This window comes from Penaeus monodon, chromosome 9 (assembly GCF_015228065.2).
Source record: "Penaeus monodon isolate SGIC_2016 chromosome 9, NSTDA_Pmon_1, whole genome shotgun sequence".
In the NCBI taxonomy this organism is placed as follows: Eukaryota; Metazoa; Arthropoda; class Malacostraca; order Decapoda; family Penaeidae; genus Penaeus; species Penaeus monodon.
Genome location: NC_051394.1, coordinates 8,311,042 through 8,316,041, shown reverse-complemented (window position 1 = coordinate 8,316,041; position 5,000 = coordinate 8,311,042). Strand labels below are relative to the sequence as shown.

The window sequence follows — 5,000 nt, the reverse complement described above, 5'->3', positions numbered from 1 at the left end:
TAGGATCTGTAAATTTAACTATGATATAATTCATAAATACAGGCAATGTAATTTACAACGTTGAGTGTTTATATCGTGACCTCCTAGAATGTTGTATACGTTCAGCTTACAGGGCCAGTGTACTAGTTGTACTAGGAATCAGGATTAAAGGCAGTGGAGCCATTGAAGTGAATGTTATTTTTTAAGTAATACATGTTATTAACAGTGTTGTTAGGAGACATTATGAATCTTGTGTTCAATGCTTTCATTACCATTCCAAGCAACATTTTGGTTTGTTTTCTGTATGTTGGGAAATTCTAAATGCAATATTGTGATCAAGGAACTTATCAATTGTGATATTATCTAAAATGCAGATTAGGCTAATGTTCTAGTTTGGCAGATTGCGTACAATCCATATTTCGTGTGATAAATTTCTGTGATTTTTAAATATTATGATTTTATAAAGGCAAATGATATATTCGCTTATTATTACAAAGTGGAAATGTTTTCTGTGCATTAACTTTCAGTTACTAGAGATTTATATGGTCATATGTTTGTGCTCATTTTACGTTAACTTCCTATAATTGTATATTTATTTTATATGATATTTAATTCACAAGCTATTAAAGATTTTGATACACAGTAAGTGGCAGTAACGTAGCCAGCGATGATTGTACCTTGGGCTTGGGATAAGAAAGTCTTAGAGAAAATGAAAGTAAAAATTCTGCTTATTTATCGATCTATATTTAACGTGAACATAAAACTTACGCGTATCACGGAGATAGGATAATCGTCACCAGGGGAGAGCTACCGAGTACTTTTATGCGCTGATTAATTGATTTTGCAATGAAAACATTTACATGGATCGGAAAAGCGTTTGAGGTGCCCCGATGTTGAACAAGGCAATTGACATTTCCACGGAGAATATTCACTCTATGAACAACAAAAATACGGTTTGGTGTGGTAGATGTCAGGGTGATTATAAAGAGTAGAATTGCAATCATTTGTCATCCCAGTTTTTATTTTTAATTTTCAGTCTGCTTGCGAAAATTGTCAGCGCAAAAAAAGTGTTACGAGAGTAGACTTAGGTACTTTATCAGTTTTCCCCTTTTTTCTCCAAGAGTGATATTAAATTTGAACTAAGCATACAAATAACTTTCGAATTCCTTATTTTTTACTGATTTTTTCATTATTATATACCTAAATAAAGATAACATTCATCATTAACTATTGGTTAATGATCACAGTTCATTTCTATACATATTATGAATAATCATTAATGCGCTATATGAACAATAATATGGAAAGCCAAAAATGTCCAGTTCATACTCAGAATCACTGACGGCGTCCCCTTTTTATTATTATTATTATTATTATTTTTTTATAATGGTGCTTTATTTGACAATATCACTATGGTCCCCATACTTCTATAGAGGGACACACACACAGACAGACAAAGAGACTGACAGAGCGAGGCAAAGATAAAAGAATAGTAACCCAAAAGTTCAAGCATAATCGCATGTTCTTATTGGGAGTGATTGAGAGGTCAAGTTCCACACGGTCAAGGTCGGGCTGTGGCTGCAGGAGGATTCGCTATAAAAGACCTCTGTTCTCCACTGATGCACCACTAACATCTGAACCATGAAGTTCGTAAGTAGTCTTACCATGGGTGTAGCATTTGATATCTATATGCCAGTAGTCTTGGGATATCATCGTTATATCTGTGAACATCAAATGATCTACTTAAGACGAATTACTTAAAAGCTTGCAAGATTGTGACAATAATAATAGCATTGATAAATAATAACAGAAAAACACCCATACGCTTATTTGTCTAGTAAAAACTAGCAAGTAGGTGTGTTTATATATGTATGTACATACTATACGTACATGAGCGTATTTGTAAAGGATAGGCATTGTACATAATTGCAGCTGATCATCGTCTGTGTGGCCGCGTGGCCGTCGCCGCCCCTCAGTACAACTACGATGGGCCAAGAGCTGCCTCGAGCGAGGAGGTGGCCATCCTGAGGGACGAACGCGTCCACGAAGACGACGGAAAGGGACAAACTACGACGTGGAAACTTTCCAACGGCATTGTCCTGTCTCAGTCTGGATCCCCCGACGGCGATGAGGGCGCCGTCGTCAAGGCTGGAGAATACTCGTAAGTGACATGTATACATTTCGTCTTAAAATCACACTCTTAGTTCAGTTTTTCACATAAACTTTGTAACTAACAATGCATTGGATAATGCGGTTGATAATTGAATAATGAGGTTAATTATCATTCTATTTTAGATACACCGCCCCTGACGGTACCGACGTCCACGTCAGCTTCGTCGCTGACGAGAACGGCTACCAGCCTCAGTCCGACCTCCTGCCAGTGGCTCCCGAGTTCCCCCACCCGATCCCTCAGTTCGTCCTCGACCAGATCGCCTTCGCCGCTGAGGAGGACGCCCGCAGAGCTCGCGAAGGTCCACGTGAAACTCCTCGCTCGCTGTATTCCGCACCTAACTAATGAGCATCACATCTATTTATTATTGTGATTTTTATGACTTACTGTCTTTTGGCAGTAATAGTTACATACTCACCAATGCACTTAGAATTGCATATATTTATTTCATTCATATAAAACTACGATTAAAGGTAAAAATTCTAACTTTTATGACTGTCAGTACCTATTTCATTGTAAATAATGAAAAACTAGTAATAATTTTATTATCACCACTACACTCACTCACACAAATATATATGTATGCGTTATACGTATGTATGTATGCGCGCGCGCGCGCACACACACACACACCAACACACACACACACACACACACACACACACACACACACACACACACACACACACGCGCACACACACACACTTATGCACACAAAAACAAAAAACGAGAGAGAGCGAGAATGAAAATCAAACATATAGACATACTTAAATAAATATAACAAACTTCATGCAGTGTCATGGTACTTAATCAAATGGATATGTCTTTAAATATAGATATGATATATAATATATATATATATATATAAAATAAAATATATATACATATATGTATATATATATTTATATATATATATATCTTATATATATATATATTATATATATATATATATATATACACATGTATTATATATGTATTGTATGTAAATATATATATATAGAGAGAAAGAGGGAGAGGAGAGGGAGAGAAAAACAAACCACACCCATATAATATATATATATATATATATATATATATATATATATAAAATATATTATATATAAAATATATATGTTTTATATATACATATTATATATTTATATATATATATATATATATATATATATATATATATATATATATATATATATATATATGAGTATATATACATGCACACATACATATATACACATATATGTGTTTGATGTGTATGTATATGCATATATGATACATCTCCCCTTATATTTACATATGTATGTGTGTAAACAGATATAGATATAGATAAACTTAGATAAATTAAATGCTAATTCTTCCCGCAACATAAATACGAACAGCCTTCTATAGAGATATTATTATTATTATTATTATATTATTATTATTATTATTATTATTATTATTATTATTATTATTATTATTATGTCTATGTGTGTGGCATATACGCAATACTATATAATAATGACCCCAATAATTGGTAACCTATTTTTGTCATATTCTCCTGGTCTCACATGTTCCTCACTAGGGCTTCCACGACGTGTGTTGCTATCTCTAATTTTGCCCAAATTTTGCTAGTATGGAAATATGTCTAATTGCTTTCTTATTTTTGTGTCGCTTTTAATGCTACACTGACTTCCCTTTGCGATAACAGCTCTTCCTTTGATCTACAAAGTGTATAGAACCTCGAGTATTTCCAAATCATAAGGCGCCTCACTCTGCTTTTGCTGCTTCCTTTTTCTCAATTTTTCCTTTTGTATGTTTGTTCTTCACGTCTTTAGCATCATACCATCTCTAGTAGTCAGTTCTAGCTTGCCCTTTCGCTTCCTCACATTTTTAACCAAGTTATTTATAATTCCAAAAAACTGAAATTCGGACGTATTTTAGTCTCTTCATTTGACGGTATATATTATATAAACCCCATGTTCTATTCATATACTGTTTTTCATAAAACTTTCCAACGTTAATTTTCATCTTTTCCCTACAGCTTACCGTTTTTTAAATTCTTTTTTGAAGAGCTGATATTACTTTTCAATAATTACTGTCAAAGTCTCCATCATATGTTTTTTTTTTGCACTGCCCTTCTTTTTCTCAACACGCCCTTCATTTCTCACATACCTACAGTTGATACTCTTACCGTTAGATATCCGTCAGTTTAAAATTTTAGATGGTACCCGAGTCAGTGTGTAACTTAAGTATCGTGATTTTATTTATTGATTCATTTTTCATATTGCATATTTTAGTTTCATCGTGTGATGGTTTTTCCCACTCATTTCATTGCTGTTTTAACTGTCGTCTAATTAATAGTTCTGTCAAAAGTTGCATGCTTGGATCCCCTTCCTGACATCAAATCTCCCAGTTTTAGTTCTTAGGCTTGGCACCGAGCATATATGCCACCCCCCCCCCCCACACAAACACGCGCGCGCGCACACTGTATATACACATACTGTATTATACTGTATGTATATATATATATATATATATATATATATATATATATATATATGTATGTATACATACAAGCATATATACATACATAAATATATGTATACATGTACATATATACGTATATTTGAATACACACACACACACACACACACACACACACACACACACCACACACACAAATATATATATATATATATATATATATATATATATATATATATATATATATATATATATATATATATATATATATACCGGGGCCGCGGTGGCCGAATGGTTAGAGCGTCGGACTCAAGACTGTCACGACGGCATCTGAGTTCGAAGGTTCGAGTCACCGACCGCCGCGTTGTTTCCCTTAGGCAAGGAACTTCAC

At 33.9% G+C, this 5,000-nt stretch overlaps 1 pseudogene; it reads left to right on the top strand.

Annotated features, from left to right (window-relative positions):
- The first annotated feature begins 1,620 nt into the window (after positions 1-1,620).
- Positions 1,621-2,635, top strand: LOC119576606 (annotated as a pseudogene).
- The last annotated feature ends 2,365 nt before the right edge of the window (positions 2,636-5,000 follow it).